A 25347-nucleotide genomic window follows, 5' to 3' on the forward strand; every position below is an offset into this window, starting at 1 on the left:
AGCAGAACAAGTTACATATACAGCATAGGCTGAGCCTGCACACGAATAGGAATGGCAAGAAAAACATGAGACATTGAGAGCAAGAGTTGAGCAAATCAGGTACATACAAGAATAAAGCCACCCCCAAGGGGGAGGACAGAAAAAGGCCGATAAGCCAATCGGTACCCAATAATACAGTGCCATAAAATATGTAGAACAAAAGGAAACAAAAAACAGAATAAAACAAGTCTGTCCCAGGGTCCAGCAGATAGCTCCACTTACAAGATCACGTTAACCAAAGGCACGAACATACAAAAATAGACCCAGTAGGAGAGTAGTAGCTGACCCCTAGAGGGACACAGGTAAAGGGCGATGTTCCAGGGACGCGATGAACGACCTCCAGTGAAACCACTTAAGTTCAACTTTATGACCTGCCCCCCTAGCTGACCATATGAGAACTTCCATGTGGTAAGTGAATTCGACCTGATGTACCCAAGCCATAAAAGAGGGAGGGGAGGCTGATTTCCAGTGGCGGGGGAGGACCGCGTTGGCCGCGTTAATCAGATGAAACGTCAAGGACCGCTTGTAGCTAGAAAAAGAAGTCTGTGTGTGATGGAGCAGAATGGCCTCAGGAGAAGCCTGGAAATCGGGATTGGCCACCTCACGGATCACCGTCGTGACGGAATCCCAAAAGGGTCTAATATCTGGGCAGGACCACCAAATATGCAACAGGGAGCCGGGATGGGCACCACACCTCCAACAGGTTGGGGGGACCTGAGGGGCGAATCTGTGAATGTCTAGGGGAACCCTGTACCATCTCGTAAGTATCTTAAAAGACGTCACCTGCATTCGACTAGACACCGACCCCTTGTGGACGATAGAGAGGATCTTAGACCAGTCCTCCAGGTCAAATGAGCAGGCCAAGTCCCGCTCCCACAGGCTAAAATAATACGGCTTGGTGACCGGCTCGGGGGAGAGCAACAATGCGTACAATTTAGATAAAAGATGGGGCGGCTCCTTTAGTTCAAGACAAAACCTCTCCAATTGAGAGAGCGGTCGGTCCAGATGCGGCCGAACCGCCAAGGAAGAAACAAAATGCCTAAGTTGATGGTAGAGGAACTGGAGGGAGAAGGGGCAGGGACCCGGGCCCGACAGGGCCTCTAGAGGCTGCAGAGCTCCCCCAGTAACCACATGGCACAGGCGCAGGGTGCGAACCCCCGGAGGGAGAAAAGCCTGCAAGCCCCCACCCGAGCGACCCGGGGGAAAGTCCGGGTTCCCCACCAAGGGAGTCAGAGGGCCAGGAACCCTAGCAACCTTACCAGCCCGCAGCAATCTACGGAAGACCCGCAGGGTGGGGAGAAGGAAGGGGTGGGCAGAGTATGTGACGCAACCCACAGGGTCGCCAATCCACGGTAACACAGACAACGGGCACGACAGGAAGGACCGTTCCACAGAAGCCCACTGCTTAGCCGAGTCTACAGACCATTCGATAACGCGGCGTAGGTGAGACGCCTGCCAATAAAGCTCTAAACTCGGGAGACCTACCCCCCCCTGCAGTCGCTGCCTAATCAAGTAGGAGAACGCCAAACGAGACGGCCTGCCCCTCCAGACATAGCGCAAGAAAGTCCTCCGGCATCTCTGGAAGAAAGACCGCGGGAGAGCTATGGGCAGCGTCTGAAAAAGGTAAAGGAATCTGGGGAGAAGATTCATCTTGATGACCCCCACCCTCCCAAACCAGGAGATATGAGGATATGCCCATTTACGCAGGTCCGATTCTAGAGTAGACAGCAAGGGCTCAAAATTAAGAGTGCACAACTGCGAGAGGTCCGTGGGAATACGCAGACCCAGATACTTAATAGAATCATCCCTCCATTTAAAGGGGAACCTAGTCCGAATGTGGTTACAGAGTTGCGCCGGAATGTGAAACCCCAGGATCTCCGATTTGGACAGATTGATTTTATAATTGGACAACACCTGGAACCTGGCAAGCTCCGACAGGACAGCCGAGAGGGACTGAGCCGGGTTAGTGAGAGTCAAAAGGATGTCATCCGCAAACAACGATAAGGCGTAAGACCGGGGTCCAATCCGGACTCCCGCAACATCCGGGTGGGCCCGGATGGCATTCGCAAAGGGTTCGAGAACTAAAAGAAACAAAAGGGGGGAGAGGGGGCAACCCTGCCGCGTACCATTCGCCAACGTGAATGGATCGGACAACAAACCATTAACGGCCACCCGTGCGGTCGGGGAGTCATATAAAGCCTTAACGCAGGTCAAGAAGCGAAGACCGACACCAATCCTCGAGAGAACCCCAAAAAGGAAGGACCAGGACACCCGGTCAAACGCCTTCTCGGCATCCATCGAAGCTACGATCAACGGAAGGCTACGAGATTGGGCATGGGCAATTATGTTTACCACCTTCATAGTGTTGTCTCTTGCCTCACGCCCGGGGACAAACCCCACCTGATCGGAGTGGATGAGATGGGGCAAAAAGGGCAACAGGCGATTCGCCAAAATTTTGGAGAATAATTTCAAATCAACATTGATCAAAGAGATCAGAGAGGGCGAAAACTACTACATAAATCTAAGTTTTTGTCTGGTTTAGGGATGACCACGATATGCGCGGACAGGGCCTGCGGGGCAAATGGAGCACCTTGGGCGATGGCATTAAAAAACGAGACCATGTGGGGGCCAAGAACGGAAAGGAATTTCTTATAATAGGCAATGGTATAACCATCCGGGCCAGGACTCTTACCAGCCGGAGAAGCTTTCACGACCTCAGCTACCTCGGCCAAGGAAATTGGTTGTTCGAGGAGGGCCCTGGTGTCGGGTGGCAGGGTTTTGGTGATGAATTCTGATAAGTAAGCTGTAAGAGCCTCCTCCGACTCAGAAGGGGGAGTCCCGGGCGCGGCAAATTATATAAGGACGTATAATACTGTCGAAAACAGTCGGCAACCTCCTCCGAACGGAAGCGAAGCCGACCCGCGGGGTCCCTAATACGCGGAACATAAGTCTGTGCCCTCTTTGCCCTCAGTGCCCGAGCCAGGAGCCTGCCAGGTTTGTTCCCAAATTCATAAAACTGACGCCGTACCAAAAGATAGTTACGCTTAGTCCTATTATCAAGGAGGGCCGCTAACCGCGCGCGAAGAGCAGAAAGCTCCACCTGGGGGGAGGGAAGGAGGGTCAGCTTGTGGCGGGCCTCCAGACGTGCTATTCGTTGCGTAAGATCTAAGATAGTGGCCGCGCGGTTCCTTTTAACGGAAGCGCCCAACTTAATCAGGTGGCCCCGCAAGACCGCCTTATGCGCTTCCCAAATCGTAGGAAGCGAAACGTCAGGGGTGACATTCTCCGCAAAATAATGTGTAATGTGAGAGGACAATTGGGAAACATGGTGGGGGTCACTCAATAAGTTCTCATTGAGACGCCAATGCCAATTGGTCCTGGGGAGGCCCGAGAGAGCCAACTTCATAAAAACCGGGGCGTGATCACTAATCGTAGCCACACCAATGCTAGCCGAACGCAGGAGCGACAAATGGAAGTGGGACAGAAAAAAAGCGTCTATGCGCGAATATTTACAGTGACTAGGGGAAAAATAGGTATAATCCCGCACAGTGGGATGGAGGGCTCTCCATACATCCACCAACTGGTTCAAACGCAATTGGTGGGTCACCTTACGAATCATAGAGAAGGGAACATGGGAACTCCCCGAGGAAGTGTCAATCTTAGGGTCCAACACCATATTAAAGTCCCCCCCCAAGATGGTAATACCCTCCTGGAAATCAGCCAATTTGGACAGGATCGAAGTAACAAAACGGGCCTGATTACTATTAGGGGCATATATATTTGCCACAGTGACTCTATGAGAGCCCACATAGCCCTTGACGAAGATAGCTCGTCCCTCAGTGTCCTTCCACGTCTCAGAGGGCTGGAAGCGAATGCACTTGTGAATGAGGATAGCCACCCCCTTGGTTTTAGAGGAAGGGGAGCTGGACAGAAATGAGTGAGTGAAGTGTCTATTTAAAAGGGGGAATTCCCTGTTAGCAGAATAATGCGTTTCTTGCACAAAGGCAATATGTGTCTTAAAGGAATGGAGAAACGCTAGGAGTTTGGAACGCTGCTGGGGTTTATTGAGACCTCTGATGTTCAACGAGACCAAGTTAAGAGATTGAGGATACAGTATACAGTATATTGAGAGAGCACCGGGAAGAGCACATCTGATACCGTGGAGCCCTGGGACAAGCAAACAAAACAATAAAACAAAACATAAACCAAACTGTATGTAGTGTGTGTAACGTGTAGTGCGATGCAAGGGACAACATCCCTAGTGAGATTGCTGCTGCAATATGCAGGGTGAGCACGGGGACTGCAAGCAGGCCCAAATCAACCGTCCGCACAGGGACAGGAAGGCTCTGGGGGGGGGTTGCCGAGGAGGGCAAAAAAAGAACAGGTGACAGGGAAGAACTATACGTCCCCGTCAACGGGACTGAGACGAAACATAATGACCGCTATGGGGAGGAGAACCCGGGACCCGAAGCATCGAGCTAAGGACACCAAGCGCCCTGCTGGGTAATGACATGTATGTGTAAAAGGAGCAAAAAAATAAAACTAAAGAAAACAATGTAATGTGGCAGCGAGCAGTACTTAGGCCGGTGAGAGTCAGACCCCCACAATCTCCAGGGGACCCAACCGAACTAGGAAAGGGGGGCCACCCAGACTTAGCCTAGCGGAGACAAAAAATGTAGTGTGGTGTACGAGCGACGACGCGTGTATAACGGAAAACCGGAACGAACGAGCGAGCGAGGAACGAAAAATACAGAAAAAACAATAGAAAAATGCCGAAGTCCGAAGAGTCAATATGGCAATGTCCAAAGTGCCTCACCCACGACGGGCGTGAGAGCACAGACATGGGTGCCGAGGAGGACACCAACTCACCACCCGGACCGGCGGAGAACCTCATCGAAAAGCGTCCACCAGCCAGGACTCAGGAGCTCGGCAGAGGACGAAAAACTGGTAGTGAAGCCAGACACTCAAGGGACTCCGTCGGTCGTCGTCTCTGTAGTCGCGGCCCGTCGAGACCTCTTCCTACGTTGCACCGGGGCCGTCCAGGACCTGGCCGGTTCGGTGAGCTGCTGCGGAACCTCAACGGAAAGTTCCCAGTCCGGGAGGCGAATGGCTGGAAGATCCAGGTGAGTGAGAAAAAACTCCAGGTCACTGTGATGACGAAGGGTGAGGACATCCTTGTCCTTGCGGGCAATGAGGACAAACGGGAATCCCCACTGATACGGAATGTTCGCTGCACGGAGCGCCGCTGTCACGGGTTTAAGGGCCCTACGCTTCTGCAGGGTGATCGGGGAAAGGTCTTGGAAAATTTTGATCTGTTCCCCCTCGAAATCCAAGTCGCCCGAAAGGCGACACGCTTTCAGCACAGCCTCCTTAACGGAGTACTCGTGCAAACAGCACACCACGTCCCTCGGGGGTGCCGAAGGGGGACCTTTCGGACGGAGTGCCCTGTGAGCCCTGTCGAATTGGATCGGGGTATCCTCAGGCTGTTGGAGAAGCTTATTAAATAAAATTTGCAGTGTCTTACGGACGTCAGCCGCGGAGACCGATTCAGGTAGGCCTCTGATGCGTAAGTTATTGCGCCTTCCCCTGTTGTCCAGGTCCTCAAGCTGTCGGTGTAGGGCAGTAAAAAGTTCCGAGTGGCCACGGTGCATAGCAGATAAGGCATCAACCGCCTCGCAGGTCTTGACATGATCTTCCTCCAACGTAGCGACACGGTCACCAATGTGCTGAACATCCTGCTTGATCGCGGAGAGATCAGCACGAACTCCCTGTAAGGCCTGGTCCAAGGCGGAGTCGATCACCGAGACCAGATCCGCCTTCGTGGGTAGCTGCTTCAGGGCGTCCTGCCAGGTAAGTGACTCCACCGGAGGATCGGATAGCGCGGCGTCCCGGTCTAGCGAGACGTCGTCGGAGCAGTCGCTCGCTCGACTCGAGGGAGAAGGCGCCATCTTGGACGCATGGCCTCGAGAGTCGGAGTCCTGAGAGCCCCGGAAAAAGTGCCTCACGGATGGCGCCAGAGGTCTCTCCCGGGTGCTGGGAGCCTTAGGGGTACCGGCCGAGCGGTTTGACTTCCCCATAATCGCGGCAGCGGAAACTAAGTGCGTAAAGTCCCGAGACGGTGGACGGAGCTGCGGTCTTATGCAGCCATCTTGGATCGGCGCCGGCCCCGCCCCCCAGCCTACCACTTCCTGAGCCAACAAAGGTAGGTTGTATGTCTGTAAGTGTAAATAAGCATGCTCTGAAAAAACCTTGTCTTATAATCGAGCAAATACGGTACATTAAAAATAAATAAGGCTGTAGTATTGTGTCTCAGCCAAAGCACACAAGCCCAACCACAATATCAAGCGCCCTATGGGAGGTCAACTAATGCAGGGATCAGATATTGTGGCATCAAAGGTACCCCTATATATTTAAAAAAAGAAAAACCCTCCATAAATAAGTAAAAACATACACATTTATATAAACACATATTTATAAACAAAAGCCACAGTGGAGATCTTGGGTCATGGGTGTTATAGTCCATAAAAGTAGATTCACTACATTAAATAGAGTGCAATACTTGTACTCAGAACTAGATTGCATTTCTACTTAGGTAGCGTAGGTAGCATTATGGTATTTAACCACATGTTGTGTGTGCCTGCCCTGCGACATGTTGTGTTACATTTCATTTTAAGTGCAATTAATCTGTATGTACAACTCATATGGTTTATACATTTATTAAGGGGGTCAGGGCTTTGAAGAAAAATATTTAGTTCCTGTTATTTGGCTTATACAGGGAATTAATGGAGTAAGAAGGAAATGCTATGTGGAATAGGTTACATTTTTACGACTATATCATGTGATGGAATTCACAATTAGCATTACATTAGGCATCGATATACGTAACATGCTCTAAAAAAGTTATATATAGGTTTCACAATGTATACGGTATAAGGCTGTAACCTACGTTAGAGCAAAACTATGTAAATGGGCCATGGCACTTGAAGTGTTAAATGGTAGCTTTGCCCTGGGCCATATAGATCTTTCACGAATCAAGCACATATTAAATATTACTCATAAATCTGAAACTTTTTCAAGTCAATTTATCAGACATAAAAAAGAAAATAAAGCATGCTCATCATGAAGTTGTATTGTGCATATGAATCATAGCCTTTGTAGAATTGTCACTCCCATCAGTTTTCATGTTCTGTTTTTTCTCTATGAAAATAGGCAAGTCCGTTCTGTACAGCACTGGAAAAAGAAGAAACGTTGCACAGCCTACAGTCACCCGTCTGGTGGAAACCATGGGAATTTCCAGTGCTGTTCAGCTTACTATTTCCACAACCTACAAGAGACACCTGTTAATACCAGCACTTAGAGAAGTGGGCCATTCATTCCAAACGCAGTCCATTAAGGTGACTATTATTTGCAATCCAAATAAAATATTCCGTATGATTTATTATGTTATGAAAAGTAAATAAGCGAGTAGAGATTTGCAAAAATATATGTTATAACCACTGTCTGCATTTGAGTGACCTTTCTAGAACATGGAATATGTCAAAAACTGTACATCACAGTAGTACAGATTCCTTTTATGTAGGCGACGATTCCGTAGGCTGTAGGCAAGCATGGCCATTTACAGTTCTTTTAAAATAATTATTAAATGATTGATCAGCACATACATAATGAGAGTTCAATACCTGTGTTTTTATACTTTACACAGATCATTTCGACCTATTTAATTGTAAAAAGGTTCTGTGGTCATTTTTTTTTGAATGACATCACCTGCAACTAGTGTAAAATATTCTTCAGAGCTACATTGTGGGCAGATAAAACCGACATTAGTTGGTAACATTACACGTTTAACTTCTCACAGTGTAAGGAAACTGTGAGTATATTTGCAAAAGAATCAGCAAAAGTATGATGGTCCACCCACGTTAGCTTAACCAAATTGTGAGTTTTACAATCCTTATCCAGCTTACACATTATATAATATAATATATATTGTAATATAATATATATATATACAGTATCTAACAAAAGTGAGTACAGCCCTCACATTTTTGTAAATATTTTATTATATCTTTTCATGTGACAGCACTAAAGAAATAACACTCTGCTACAATGTAAAGTAGTGCGTATACAGCCTGTATAACAGTATAAATTTGCTGTTCCCTTAAAAAATATCTCAACACGCAGCCATTAATGTCTAAACCTTGGCAACAAAAGTGAGTATACTCCTATGTGGAAATGTTCAAATTTTGTGTGGCCACCATTATTTTCCAGCACTGCCTTAACCCTCTTGGGCATGGAGTTCACCAGAGCTTCACAGGTTGCCACTGGAGTCCTCTTCCACTCCTCCATGACAACATCACGGAGCTGGTGGATGTTAGAGACCTTGCGCTCCCTCACCTTTCTTTTGAGGATGCCCCACAGATGCTCAATAAGGTTTAGATATTTAGACATGCTTCGTCAGTCTATCACCTTTACCCTCAGCTTCTTAAGCAAGGCAGTGGTTGTTTTGGAGGTGTGTTTTGGGTCGTTATCATGTTGGAATACGGCCCTGCGGCCCAGTCTCCGACGGGAGGGGATCCTGCTCTGCTTCAGTATGTCACAGCTGTTGACTTTCATGGTTCCCTCAATGAGCTGAAGCTCCCCAGTGCCGGCAGAACTCATTCGGGCCCAGACCATGACACTCCCACCACCATGCTTGGCTGTAGGCAAGACACACTTGTCTTTGTACTCTTCACCTGGTTGCCGCCACACACGCTTGACACCATCTGAACCAAATAAGTTTTCTTGGTCTCATCGGACCACAGGACATGGTTCCAGTAATCCATGTCCTTAGTCTGCTTGTCTTCAGCAAACTGTTTTGGGCATCTTCAGAAGAGGTTTCCTTCTGGGATGGCCAATTTGATGCAGTGTGCACTGACAGGCTGACCCCCCACCCCTTCAACCTCTGCAGCAACGCTGGCAGCACTCATACGTCTATTTCCCAAAGTCAACCTCTGGATATGACGCTGAGCATGTGCACTCAACTTCTTTGGTCGACCATGGCGCGGCCTGTTCTGAGTGGAACCTGTGCTGTGAAACTGCTGTATGGTCTTGTCCACCATGCTGCAGCTCAGTGTCAGGGTCTTGGCAATCTTCTTATAGCCGGTCATCTTTATGTAGAGCAACAATTCTTTTTTTCAGATCCTCAGAGAGTTCTTTGCCATGAGGTGCCATGTTGATCGTCCAGTGACCAGTATGAGAGAGTATGAGAGCAATAACACCAAATTTAACACACCTGCTACCCATTCACACCTGAGACCTTGTAATACTAACAAGTCACATGACACCGGGGAGGGGAAATGGCTAATTGGGTCCAATTTGGACATTTCCACTTAGCTAGTGTACTTACTTTTGTTGCCAAGGCTTAGACATTAATGGCTGTGAGTTGAGTTATATTTGAGGGGACAGCAAATTTACACTGTTATACAGGCTGTACACTCACTACTTTATATTGTAGCAGTGTCATTTCTTCAGTGTTGTCACATGAAAAGATATAAAATGTGAGAGGTGTACTGACTTTTGTGACATACTGTATATAATTGGGAAAGGTGAAATGTTATTAACAACAGTAAAATTGATGGAATGGTGCCTGGGGATACTTATGTTATGAAATAGAAGAGAGTAAATAGCATGTGCAGGTGAATGTACCGTATTTGCTCGATTATAAGATGACCCTGATTATAAGACGACCCCCCAAAATCTGATTATTAACTTAGGAAAAAAAGAAAAAGCCTGAATATAAGACGACCCCAAAGGAAAAAAGTTTTACCAGTAAATGTTAATTCATGTAAACTATTTTTTTTAATAAAAGTTATGATTGAGAAAAATATTTTTTTTGTTTTTATTTCTTGTATTTTCCAACCTGTCCCCCAGTTACGCACATCTGCCCCCAGGCTTGCCACTCCAATATGGCACTGTGGCCCATGATATGCCTTTTAACCCTCTATATGCCACTGTGCCCCATGGTATGCCTTTTGACCCCCTATGTGCCACTCTGCCTCCAGAAATGCCTTATACCCCTATATCCCATTCTGGCATTTAGGGGGTTAAAATGCATATTATGGGGCACAGTGGCATATAGGGAGGTATAAGGCATTTCAGGAGGCAGAGTGGCATTAAGGGAGTTAAAAGGCATTGTATAGAGCACTCTGCCTCCAGAAATGCCTTATACCCCTATATGCCACTCTGGCATTTAGGGGGTTAAAAGGCATATTATGGGGCAGAGTGGCATATAGGGAGGTATAAGGCATTTCAGGAGGCAGAGTGCTCTATTAAATGCCCCCTTAACGCCACTCCAGAAATGCCCTATGCCCCCATTTAACACACACACACCGTCCCTATACCCCCATTTAACACACACACACAGACACACACTCTCTCTCTCTCCCCCCCCTCTCTCACCCCCTTCCCTCTCTCTCACCCCCCTTCCCTCTCTCCCCTCTCAGCCCTCTCTTACCGGTGCTTCCAGCCGGGGCAGCGGGTTGACGTCGCCTTCCGCTGCAGCCGGAAGGAGGTGGAGTTGGCAGCGGGGGTTTGTATGCATCCGTTGCGTATACTTTCCCCGGCTGTCAGAGATCAGAGTTCCCCGCACCGGTGCGGCACCGGTGCGGGGAACTCTGATCTCTGACAGTCGGGGAAGGTCTACGCGACGGACGCAGACAACCCCCGCTGCTAGCCACACCTCCTTCCGGCTGCAGCGGACGTTGTCTACGCGGATCGCATAGACGTCAACCCGCTGCCCCGGCAATACAGCAGGAAGCACCGGTAAGTGTGTGTATGATGGGGGGTGGGGTTGAGACAGGAGCATCCAGGTCCCCTGCAGCGGTGCGGGGGATCTGGATCTTAGTCTCCTAATCAGACCTCTATTTGAGGTCTGATTAGAAGACGACCCCGATTAGAAGACGAGAGGTATTTTTCAGAGCATTTGCTCTGAAAAAAACCTCGTCTTATAATCGAGCAAATACGGTATATGTTTATGTAAATAAATTTACATTTTCATCGAAGTAATCTCAGAAGTGATTTCTATAGACAAAATTTATTCAAGAGATTACTAGTGTCTTAAAAACTGAACCAAGGAGGATATAGTAAATTTTTGGTTTTATCTCTAAACTGTTAGACTGCAAACCAAACTGTCAGACAAATTATAGTTTTGTATATGTTTGTATAACACATGGTTATGTTTCCCTTTTGTATATATGATATGATATAGTGTATGTTTTTTCTTGTTTTTAAGGAATTTTGGAATTTTAATTCTAGTACTAAAAATGCATCTGCATTTAGTTTAATGTCGGTCACTGACAAAGTATCACAAACCAAATCGAATTTCTCATTCCCTTGGGGACAAAAAATCATAGTAATGGTCTCCGCTCTACTGAGGTTTGGGCTAGTATTTTGCTAGAAGGCACGTCTTATTATGTAAATTCAGTGTAAAGGCTTCTCAGGCTTCAGAAAGGATTTCTCTTCTAAATCCTGAACAGGTGGCAGTTTTCAAAACCAACAAATTTCCAGGAAATCTTTCACATTACCTGATTTGCAACTTTCAAGGAGGTCATTGTTGCAGTTTTGCTTGAAGGTATACTCCTGACAATGAAAGTATTCTACTATACCTGAGAAAAATGAAATTGGAAGTGAGTGCTGTTTCACGCATTCGGAATTTTATGTACCCATATTTGTCTTTGGTGATCTAAATTAAGCAGTGGAAGAGTGTAGGCTTAGTACCTAAACCATTCATCATTTTCAGCATCAATTTAGATAAATAGGGTCAGAAAAAGCTTAAAGCACATTAATATGAGCCTTTTAAAGGGGAAAAATACCATGCATGTGCACGGAACTACACGTAAAGGACAAGCTCAACCAAATATTGTGGACCACAACAAAAGCACCCTGAGAGCCCAGGACCAGAACCTCTTCTGTCCAGTTCCAATAACCTTCATCGGCTTCAGGGTTGTGTTTTTATCTCTTTGTAAGTCAACATATCAACTGTGATCCTAAGGTACCTTAGAAACACAGAGCGGCTCCACTACCTCTTGAGAAATGTTTTAACTACGTGATATCTAGAAATACCTTTTAGTGTAGTAATATAGACAGATCAGCCATAACATTATGAGTGCCTGCCTTATATTGTGTAGCCCCCCTTTGCCGCAAAAACAGCCGTGACCGCGCAAGGCATGGCCTCCACTAGACCTCTGAAGGTGTGCTGTGGTATCTTGCACCAAGACATTAGCAGAAGATCCTTTAAGTCCTGTACGTTGCGAGTTGGGGCATCCATGGATGCATCCTGCATCCCACCTTCTTCTATTGCTCCGTGATCCAGTTCTTATGCTCACATGCCCCTTTGTAGGTGCTTTTGGCAGTGGACAGGGATCAGCATGGGCACCCTGACTGGTCTGCGGCTACGCAGCCCCATACACAACATACTGGGATGCGCCGTGTGTTTTGACACCACTCTATCAGAACCAGCATTAACTTTTTCAACAAATTGAGCTAAAGTAGCTCGTCTGTTGGATTTGACCGCCAGGCCTGCCTTTGCTCCCCACGGGATTCAGAAAAATCCCTTCTTTTCACGTGAAAAATATCTGCAGAAACGACCTTGGGTCTCCAAAGCAACCTCTGTAGAATAAATATATAAGAACAATTTTAAAGATTTAAAAAAATGTTGCTTGATATCTGTCCTAAAGATAATATAATATTTTAGTAGATTATCTGTGTTATCCTTTCTTGCCTCCGCTATCTATCTATCTGTCTGTCTATCTATCTATCTATCTATCTATCTATCTATCTATCTATCTATCTATCTATCTGTTCTGAAGTGTAAAGGATATTTAAGTACCTGATGGACAGAGGGGAGGGTGAGGTAGAACGTACCTTGTAATATGTGCAGTCCTAGACTGATTGACAGATATTAATGAAAATGATAAAAGAACAATTCCTATACCAGTTGCCAAAAAATATAAAGGCAACCAGAAGTTTTTTTTTTGCCTAGTACCTAGAGCTGGATATATAAAATATATGTTACTCACACCCAAGGGAGGGCAAGGAGGCAAATACCCCCTTGATCCTCTGATCTACCTAAAGCTTTTTTGAATTCTAGTTGTAATTTCACATGTATCCACCAGGGTACCTAAACCAATAAGAACATAGGCAGCATTTACATTTCGACACAATTCCATTCTGGTTTTTTTTTTATTGTATGCATTCCTTTTCTGCAACTGTATTTTAGACTTCAATGTACACATGTAGCATGTTTACTGATAGGTGTCTCTTGATGCATTTTTTTATGGACCGTATGGCTGGAATTGTCCCTTGTGCTCAATGCTGCCAATCATCCCCTGCCGCTACTGGGAGGGCATTTTCACCACTTTTTCAACCGACAAGCAGATCATCCATTAATATTATAGCCCTGAATAATTTTACAAATTTAACAACTACAAGGTAACACCCGATCCTGACATTTTCCTGACAAGACTACATAAAATTAATTCGGTACTTCTCAATGATAAAAATAGAATTCACTTTGGTTTAACGACCTTCATTTGCTTCAAAATTAACACATTTCCATCTACTTTATTTGTTACAATTAGAATGGTGTAATCGAAGTTTTGTAGATAAAGTAATCACCATAGCAACCAAAGGATTGGTCCAAGGCACAGTCCATTGATTTTTATGGTGATAGGCCATACAATAATGTTTTAAACTTTGTGGCAGAATCACATTTTATACTTAAAATCAAAAAGGTTTAATTGGAAGTTCATCTAAACTACTTTTTGTAAATGTTTCTTCCCGTGTCTCTAAACATGAGGTAATTTGCTCACCTAATCTTAAGTAAAAAAACAAAAACTGATAGACTGTAATAAAATGCTAAACAATATTTATAGCACAAATTTATAAGAACCTTTCTTTGGACTAAAACACATTTTTCCTATACAAATATTTGTCCTGGACTGTTTAAGCTGCCAACAAGATGTATTTGGATAGACCTGTGCCTTTGCTCTGTTGTAATGTTGTGTTTGTTGTCCAAGATCATAGCAGATATATTTTTGAGAGGCATAAAAATGAGTTATTTTGCCTCTGCTATCATGATCTAAAATGTATAATGTTTGTAAATTTCCAGAGAAGAAGCCAACATGTCAAACATAAAATCCAGGATGTTTACACCATATTATCTATAATGGTGTATGCCAGGGCTCCTTTTGTGTTAAACACAATTATTAAATTGTTAGTAATTTTTTCTAGGACTTATATATAGATTACACATGTGGCCAGTGGCATATTCTGGCCTAGGGTGATTAAGCCCAGGTAGTGGAGGCTCCTCCATAGGAGCACATGTGCACGTGAAAAAAAATTTGCAAAATTCATCAAAAATCTATTTTAATCTAAATTAGATTAAAATTGATTTTTCATGAATTATGCAATTTTTTTTCTTTTGCACTTTGGTGTTCCCGTGCCATGAAGCCTCCTGTCCCCTGATGTAGCCTGCCTATGCCTATCGCACGTGCGATAGGAAGAAAGACCCTATATGGCTCAAGTGCTGCCGTGCTTGCTAAAGCGCCGGCTGAGCCGGCCATTTGTGCGAGCGGGGGAGGAGCTCCCAGCATTTAGCTCCCAGCCAACACAGTCCCCACCCAGCCTGGAGTCTCCCCAACCCTCCCCAGTGACTGACTGCAGTCACACTGATGATTGGCACCACCCCTTTCCTTAGAGCGTCCACACTGCTCAGCAACTCATAAAATTTATATTTGGGCTGCTGAAAGTTAGGGGATTAATTTAGGGGCAATTATGGTTAATGGGGAGTTTAGGGTTAATTTAGGGGCAGTTATGGTTAATGTGAACCCCCATTGGAATTACCCGCCACTGTACCCAGGCCTAGGGCGGTAGGTCGGGGGGCAGCAGCTTCCCAACCAGAAGGTAGATAGGCCACTGCGTGTGGCTGACCTAGTAATCTTCTGTGAATTAATACACCTGACATACTGCAGGTAGGCAGTTTACATGTGCTGCTCAATAATTTGTGAATAATAATTTGTGAAATACATATGTGTCCTGGAAGATGTGGCTGATGTCATCACTGTACTTATAAATCAATGAGCATCTATTTGAGTGTTTTTATCTCTGAGTGTGTGTGTGCGTCTGCTGTTAACTTGCACAAACACAGCATCAATGACCTAATGGCAAACGTAACTAAAAATGATGTGTAGTGAACAGGCAGCTTTGCCAACATGGGAACACACAGTTTTCAAAAGTGTCTCAATTACATTTGGAACAATTGACAATATCAGGCAGGTCCAGTAGGCCGAGACCGGGCAGAAAAGAGGTCCTAGCACTCTATGGCGGATGGCTGCTAAATTAGTTACTTGTAGCCACTGGCGGGATACATGTTGCCACGCATTACGCATGTAGCTGCACACTAAAGGATAGGGTCTGCTGTCCAGGCAGAAGTAGAGGTAGATTTGCGGCAGTCTTGGGGCCAGATGGCCAGTTTTGCGCTAATGCCCAGCAATGGTGACAACCATTGGTGACTACAGACAACATTCCCATCGATTCAGCTCCATGGTAAGCAATAAAGACATGTTAGTATTATGGGACTCACCAAAACTTGAGTACTTTGACATAGTGGCATGATAGGTAATATACTCTAGATTGTAAGCTCCTTTGAGCAGGGCCCTCCTCACCTGTTTTCTCTGTAGGTCAAATTGTTATGTTACATACTACTTGTTTTGTCCTGTCCACCCATTCTTATATGGCCATATAGTGTGACTGAATCCCCAATATTTATTACAGATATGTGTTTTTGAACATTTTTGTCTTGCTTTGTCGTATGTACATACGGGTCATTTCAGCAGCATCCAAAGTCTGAATTTATAGGGTGGGCTTTTAGGGTGTGCTTCCCTTTTTGTGTATATTTGTAGGTTCCTATCAGACCTCAGGGTTAAGCACCCCACCTACCACACATGTACCTCATTAATAGTATCCAGAGAGGGCTTTAAATTGCAGTAGAGTCCCAATGGGTTAAAGGGCAATGGAGTCCCACTCATTCCGCTCCATGATAAGCAATACCACCATGTTAGGATTATATAGACCTCCCCAGAATTGAGGTATGTTGTGGCAAACTGTCCTTGTCACATTAAACAATGTGTTTTTGGAAACACAGGAACTCTATTCACACTCTCCCTGTTATAAATACATATTATTTTTAAAAAACTTCTTTCATGTTTAAATATGATGTCTCTCACAGCATGTTTGTTATTCAACAGCCTATTCATTTTGAACGCTGCCCTTCATTTTTAGCTATTATGTGTGCTTTGGATATTGCCAAATATGGTAAATTTACTGCATCATTTTTTTTATCAGGGAAATAACATAATTTATTTTGTTTAATGAAAATACAAGATTTGCTGAATGCATTTTATATTTTATAATTTACATATATATATATACAGTATATCTATATATTCTGCATAGAGATGCAACATTTAAGCAAGATACTAATATATATATTAAATAAACCTGCAGTTTGCACATGAGTTCCGAGGAAAAAGGTCATATGGGTCACAACTGTTACGGGCCTCTGCTACCACTTCCGTACGGGCCCGCTGCTTACCTTTACAAATACTCATTCATTCACACATATTCATTCATCAAAGATATCAAGTCCTATGCATCCAATCTGGGTGCTAGGCAGGCCCTGTTTATGCAATCTATAACAGTAATTTAGACTTTCCATGCATTATTTATTTCATTTATACCTTCAATGCTGAGGTTGCTTGTGATTTTTCAGTTGACCTACACCTGCAAGGCTGGGTTTCCATGTGTCGTTTATTTGATCTATGCCTCGACTATATTAAGGAGGAAAAGAAAGGTATGGCACAGTGATGGAGGTTACCAAGTGACTCTGGGGTGATGACGGGGGGATCCATGGAGGTGGGCTTTCCAGGGTGCCTGAACACATAAAGCCGGCCCTGATCACCACTTGCACTGTGTTTCAGGTCACTCGCTGGACCCACACCGTTCATTTGCTATACAATCAGCATAGCATTGTGCTCCTCTCCTTCTCTGCACGCATCGTGTAAGGATGCCTCATGCGGAGTCACATTAGGGTCAAAAGGAGGGAAGACTGCACTCTCCTAATCAGTCTCCTCCTAATCTGTAGTGTAAGGGTGGGGGGGATTGCAAGCAAATGCTTGCCCAGGGTCCAATCAATATTAAAGGCGGCCCTGATGAGTTCATACATTTCAACAGACCAACCTAACCACACATTACAGAGGGCCAATGATGGCAAGTTTACCCCGAAAGAAAGGCAGAGATGGCCTTCTATTTCACTTAAACAGGCAAGATTTCTCAAAAGTCATCTCAGTGGGGACTGAACAAAGGTTGAGTAGGTATTGAGGTGACAGTAGAATCAAGTTGCTACATTAAAACAACTTTCATATTCACAGGCTTTGAGTCAACTTGACTTTACTCACCTTAAGTGTTATCTTGCATAGCATCTGCCTGATTCATATGCATTTAACTTAAGTGAAGTTTGCTTATTGATTTGTTAAAGCAGCTTCAGTTCTGGAAATCTACTTAGGAAGAGATAAGTTGACCCTGAAACTCAACCAGGCTTACAAACTTGGCACGGAAACTCACAGACTTGCATGGCACTCAGCAACTAACTTGACTCACAAACTCAATTAATCTCCAGAATATTTAAGTGCGCCACGACAGCAGTTGAGTTTAGCTTGATAAAACTTGATTGAAATTGTCCAACATTTGAACCGGAATAACATTTTATCTGCAGACAAGTAGCTGTTTGAATGCTTTTCCAAAGGCTTTTGAGCTGTCAATCATTTCAGTCGACTTTAACTCAACTGACAACTTGAACTTTGTTAATGGACCTGATCAACTTAGTTTTCCCTTATGCAAGGCCAGCTCAGACCTTATTGCGGGAGAAGCTCACTGGGATTAGCCCTTTTTAATGTATAGTAAAGGCGGTAAATCCACATTAACATTAACAACATTTAAATATGTGCCCACTAACCATATTCACCTGTGAATAGAAACAAGGAAACTCTTGGTATGTACAATTTTGGAATTCCATATTTTATAATAAAAAATTATGAGAAGCATTATTTTCACATTATAAAAGAGTCTATATTAACCTGGAGTAAAAGTAGCACTATGTGGGATGTCAAAGTCTACAAAATAAAATCTACCAAAACAATACTTTAATAATGAATGCAGGAAAATAAAAAACATAGCAGATTTGGGATGTAGAGCTGTTGGCGAAATAAAACAAATAACGACATGTGTGTTTGATAATATAAGCATTCTCATGTTATTGGGATATTTGTAGCAAATTATTTTTATTAAGCAAATGGTACCATATATGAGTTGAAATACTGCACTCCTGTGAGCTGAATATTGCACAATAAAATAAGCTGTTCCACATTAAATCCAAACGTTTCTGAGAATGAAGATTACATGACAAAATGATATATGTATATATATATATTTTTTTAAAAAAATGGCTGTTTGAATACTTATTGCATAGCAAATAAATTTTCACAAAGGAGATGTTTTGGAAAGAATTGGATGAAGCAGAAGAATTATATGATTGACTAGTTGTTTGTCAGGGTATAATGAACACCAGGTTTTCGGTTATATTTTTTGGAATAAACTTGGTCCTCATGGTTGTTTATTTTGGAAATTTTAGTGAGTTTTTAAACTTCTGTGGAGTAAAATATATACATACACACACACACACACACACATATATATATATATATATATATATATATATATATATATATATATAAAGTCCAAAATTATCAATTGCACTCCAAATGCCAAATTTCTGCCCGGTGCCAAATAACTGCAGCAGTAAATAATATAAAGTCCAAAAATAATTACCGGCACTCCAGGGACTTTGCAAATGACCACACAAACAACTTCGGTTTTTAAGTCAACGTTTCAGTCTTGTTTATTACAGACTTTCATCAGGACGGTTATGGAATCATGTTGGGTACACTTGTCAAAAGATCTATCTATCGATCCACCATATGTAAAGCCAACATTTTTTTCTTCTTCCAGAAAAATATATATCATTATATAAGAAATCATTTCTTACATCAAGTGTAAACATTTCTCACACACCGTCTAGCTTTCCCCGCTCGGTTTAATATTTATCTTTCTTGAAAATATATTTTCTTCCTTTATTTTATGTTAAAGGAGCACTCCAGCCACATTTTCCTGTTTAAATGCATATTGGTGTCCACTTTCTCTACGTCAGGAAAAATTGGCAAATGCTTCTTATCTGTTGTCAAATTCTATATTTCTGTGTTTCCATTTTTTTTTTAAAATGATTTCTTTATTGAGAGAAAACACAATAAAGTATTATTACAATGTCTGTATGAAGTGCATCAATACATACACATTTATATTAACAAGATTAACCTTGAACTACACAGACGAGGAAGAGTTTCCATACACCTTGAATGAACAAGAGGTATCTCTCTACATCCGTGAGCCCAGGCCCAGGACCCCCCAGGCCCAGGACCCCCCAGGCCTGACTGTGCTCCATGACCCACTCCCATCAACATCTCTGGGGCAAAAAAGGGGGGGACCTAGAACACTTGGGTAAATTAGAAGTCTCCTATTGAGCAAACTGCAGACAATACCATTCAATATTCAAAAATTAATTAAAACTTAACTTTGAATTATAACACTTAAAATGTTGACAAAGAAAATATTAGAAAATATTATAGTCTGTGGTATTGCCAAATCCTTAATATTTATAGGAGGATTAGAGCTAAAACAACTAAAAATTAGGCAGAAAGTAATGCAATGTCCTAATGATTGTATTCAACTGCAGCTTCACAATATATATATATATATATATATATATATATATATATATATATATACCGTATTGGCTCGGATATAGGCCGCCCCCGTATATAGGCCGCACCCTAAAAGTTTGGTGCTTTTTTTAAAGAAAAAGGTTTTTTCTTTAAAAAAGCACCAAAAAAAAAACATGCTGCCACTCTGTCCCCCCCCCCGAGATATGCTGCCACTGTCCTCCCTCCCCGAGATATGCTGCCACTGTCCTCCCCCCCCCGAGATACGCTACCACTGTCCCCCCCGAGATATGCTGCCACTGTCCCCCCCCGAGATATGCTGCCACCATCCTCCCTCCCCGAGATATGCTACCACTGTCCCCCCCCCCGATATGCTGCCACTGTCCTCCTCTGCCCCCCCTCCTCGACTTACCGGAGCAGACTCCCAGGTGTCTTGCAGGGCCGGCGGGGGACATCTACGCAATATGCGTATGCAACTTCCGGTGCCAGTACTGGAAGTTGCATACGCGTATTGCGTAGATGTCTCCCGCCGGCCCCGCAAGACACCCGGGAGTCTGCTCTGGTAAGTCGGGGGTGGGGGGGTGTAAAATGCATAGTGCGGACGTTCACCGGCAGCGGCGCATTGCCGCTGCGGTGAACGTCCACGCGATGCGCTTAGACAGCCTCCTGTGCCGGTATCAGACAGTAGGATACAGGTCCCCTGCACCGCTGCGGGGGATCTTTATCCTAACCCCGCTGCCTGCCCGGCGCCCGGGACTGCATGTCCCGGGCGTCGGGCGCTAGACCCCGAATATAGGCCGCACCCCCACTTTAAAGACTTAAAGTGGGGGAAAAAGTGCGGCCTATATTCGGGCCAATACGGTATATATATATATATATATATATATATATATATATATATATGTATACCTACTCTGCCTGCCTGAAAAATAGTTTTACCTATACCTGGGAGAGCTTCCAATGCTCCTCACCATAAAGATTATCACTCGTATGTGGGAGGCATTCTTAGAACTTTCCAGGACATTTATTTCGTTTTCACACCCGCTAACAGAAATACTTGAAGCATGTTTCGCCCCGGCTAACTGCCGGCTTTTTCATTTTACAGCATTCACACCGGTGCAGGCATTCGAAAGTTAGAAAATGAAAAATGAAAATACAAGTTTGGAGACTAAAAAAATAAAAAAACATTAGAGCTTTAGTTTCTGGATGTTATTTCCCAAAAGCGAGAATGTAACAGACAATAGAGGAGCTATGCGTTGTATGAAGCTGGCCTGAATGATCTAAATGAATGAACTAAACCTCGCATTAGTTTGTTTGACTCGGAAACATAGCAACACATTCTTTATCAAGTGTGTGAGCAGCTGTTGAAGTCCTCTTTGTCAGCAAGCTGTATATTACATTTGATATAAATTATAATTATACTTTAAATCATAGATTTATTCATTTTACTCTCATTTAAGATTGGTTTGTAACGGATGAGATTTTAATTGACATCTTCTGTAAGTTAAGAACTTTAAATTAACTATATTTGCCCCTTTTTTGCGGTTTATTTTTGGAAGTCGTTTACAACGAAGAAGGACATTTTATTAATATTACCCTTCATGTGACTTGTTCCAGCACAGAACATAACCTTGTGTCGCTGTCCTTGTCTTTCTATGAAAACTCCCTTAATGAAATTAGGCTGAACCCACGAATGCGGTAAATGAAGACTCCAGCTTCCCACAAGGACATGCTGTATAATACTACAGACCTAGTTTGCATTAATAATATCCCAATAAAATAAGCCACGGAGGGTGTGAACCCAACTCTTGCTTTAAGCTAGACCCATAATGGAATCAAAACTGTCGCACTTTAAGGAGGTCAAAAACCCATCATACTTCCTATCACCCAAATCTCAGAGCTGGGTCATGGCGCCTGGGGCAGAATCAGAGGTCCACTAAAGTCACATCCACCGGAAGGACTGCAGGGGCAATGCCGTTGGATGGCTCAAAGGCATCACTCACCTTACAGTGACTGGGCCGGCTGCATCTCTTCCCCATGACCATGGCCATGTTGCCATGATCTATCTCACTCTATCTCACTCTATCATTACCTTGTTGCATTGTAATATGTTCTTACTGTAGTACCTGTTTCATTGTACCATACATATTTCATTCCCACTAGGAGGAGTACATGGGTTATTTCCTACATTAATACAATAGTATTTATGATTGATTTCCTCTTTTAAACCCAATATATGTCATTCCATGAAGCCGCCTTGTCCATTTCAATCATTACCATGAGGATTTCAAAGTGTTCCGCTGTGGGGCATGTACTGGATGTGCTGACAGCATGACCGGCTGGGAACTTTCCATGCTAATTTATACATGCATGTGATGAGTGGGCTTTGTAGCAGAGATATATTTTGATATATAAGAAGTCACACTCTGTAATGTATACTGACAGTTGCAAGCACATTTTTATGGCATTAGAATTGATCTCTGTGTAATGGCCATTCGAGAGAACTGGATGTATGCCCACTCTTAACATTTTTTATCGGGGAGTTTTAAGCCCCACTATATGGTAAATTAGAAAACAGTCAGCAAATTTGTAACATAAACCTAAAAAATATACAGCCTGCAATGTTTTATGTTTCTACTCAATGTTGTCCAATTGTTTAATGGACAGGAATGAATATTCTTCATAAAGTACGGGATTAAAGCCTGAGCCCAGGAAATGACTGCTGTAATAAAATAGACCCACGAGCTGTAGAAGGCTCCACGCAGGGTAAGGGAGCAAGATGGGAAGAGAGTGAGACGGTAGGAAAGTTACAGAACGAGTATTTATGTACGATACATGACCAAAAGTATGTGGACATCCCGCTGATTGTTGAGTTTAGGTTTTTCAACCATACCTACTGCTAAAAGGTGCATAACATTGTCCACATAGGCATGCCATCTCCATAGACCAACATTGGCACTAGAACTGGGTCGTTCCAAAGAGCTCAGTGACCATGGGATGCCACCTTTGCTACAAGTCAGTTTGTGAATTTCACCCCCACTAGATCTGCCCGGTCCACTGTTAGTACTATTGTGAAATGGAAGCAAGTGAAGTGGCAGAATTCGAAAAGTAGTTTAATTGAGGTTTTTATTTTGGATCCAAAGCAGGAAGGATACTGTTGGTAAAATGGTTGAACTTGAAGGATATATGTCTTAATACAACCTAAATTTCTATGTTGCTGTCTAGGCGTAACAACAGCTCAGCCACAAACGGGTAGACCATGCATACAAACGGGTAGACCATGCATACTCTCAGAGCAAGGCTGCTGAGTGCTGAAGCATGTAGCACATAGATGTTGCTTGTTCTCTGTCACATCACATACTACAAAGTTTCAAACTGCTTCTGGAAGCAACATCAGCAACAAACGCTCTGCGTTGGGAGCTTCATGAAATCAGTTTTCATGGTGGAGCATCCACACACAAGTTGAAGATCACTAAGCAAAATGCTAAGCGTTGGCTGGACTTTGGAGCAGTGGAAATACGTTCTGGGGAGTGATGAATCCCACTTCACAATCTGAAGTCTGATGGACAAATCTGGGTTTGGTGGATGCCAGGAAAAGTTTGGGATTAATGAACAATGGGCAACAATGGACAATTTAGATAAATGTATTCCTCCAACTTTGTGATACATTTAAAAATAAATAATTTCATATTTAAGATATGTTTGTTATATTATGCGAACTATGCTGGTGCTCTCTCTATTGGTCCCAGCCGCTTTCATGATGTCATGGGCCACAGTGATATTAGGAACTGTGTGTTTTCAATGTATATTATTTAAGACTAATGTGTTTTTCAAATGCACTGTTAATATAACTGGTTTCTAACTATTCTAAACAAAAAATATTGTGGCCAGAACCTGAAATGTGCCCAAAAATGACACCACAAAATATGGGACTGGTATTCAATTATTTCCAGGGCTGGTTTTAATTTCCAATCCAGCCCTGCCTTGATATTTCTATAAAGATATGTAATAATTTTGAGCACTGTTGTTTATATAACTACTGAGGTATACAACAGTAAATACTAAACTTTGCTGCTGATTAATTGAAAACTGGGGATGGAGCGGCGCATACTAGTTTGTTGTAAAAACAGAAACTTCATTAAGCTGCTATTTATTTTCCAATTTAAATGTATAAAGTTTTTGAGAGTTTTTTTTGGGACACTCAATATTGCAGACAGACTTTTTGGCACATTTCAAACTGTGAAACAAGTTTTTGTGCTAATGCTATTAGTTAATTGGGCCCTAGAGGTAGTATTTCCTTTTGTTGATACGGAAGGAAAAATGCTGGCACAATGATGCATTTTTAACATTGACAGATTATAAATTGCAAGAAAATAGCTTAAAACCAATCATGGGATTCTGTAAACACAATTACAAGCTTATATTTCTATTTATATAATTGCCCTTCTTTTTTGACAAAATACAGGACACACTGCTCTCAATGAATCAATTATCCTAATGTATACATTATAACAAAATAATACCAGTATACGGTAGTATTTATTTGCTTGGGCCAATGAATAAAAAGAATTAATGCATCACACACACACAAAAAAAAACATACAAACCAATAAAAAGTAAAATAACAAAACACCAGATACGTATACTTATTACAAAGGGGCTTAGAGATAAGGTATATCTTTTTATCTGCAACAAGGTAGTCATTCCTAGTAGAACAAGCCAAATACATAACGATTTGAGTAAATTAGAAGAATAGTCGAGGGTGTGGCAGCTACAGTTTAATGTTGATAAATATAAAATAACGCATTTATCAGTAAAGACTAAGAGATCTTAATATGTATAGTTTTAAGGAGAGAAGAGGAAAAGGGGATGTGATAGAAACATTTAAATGCATAAAGGAATTTAGCAATGTACAGGAGAGAAGTTTATTTCAAAGGAGACAAAAATGTTAGAACCAGAGGTTGTAGTCCAAAACTAGAGGGTCAGAGATTTAGATGTAATGTAAGGAAGTTGTCTTTTTTTTAGAGAATGATAAATAAGCAGTGAGGAAATGTAACCATGCATGGGATGTGCATTAGATTATCCTGAATCTAACACATGATCAGGGACGGATTAAGGATTGAGTCCATCAGGAAAAATGGGCAGATTAGGTGGACCAATCTGATTGTATGTTTCTATATAAATAATTAACTATTCATAGATAAATGCTTAAAATGCTGTGAAAATTTATTTGCCCCCTTCCTAATTTCTTCTATTTTTACATAGTTGTGACACTAAAATGTTTCAGATCAAACTTTTTAGACAAAGATAATCCAAGTAAACAAAAAAAATGCAGTGTTTAAATGATTTCCTGTATAGAAGGAAAAAAGCTATCCAATTTTACCTGGCCCTGGGTGAAAATGCAATTGCCCCTTATAGTTACCAGATCGACCAAAAAACCAAA

Source organism: Spea bombifrons, chromosome 1, assembly GCF_027358695.1.
Source record: "Spea bombifrons isolate aSpeBom1 chromosome 1, aSpeBom1.2.pri, whole genome shotgun sequence".
Taxonomy (NCBI): domain Eukaryota; kingdom Metazoa; phylum Chordata; class Amphibia; order Anura; family Pelobatidae; genus Spea; species Spea bombifrons.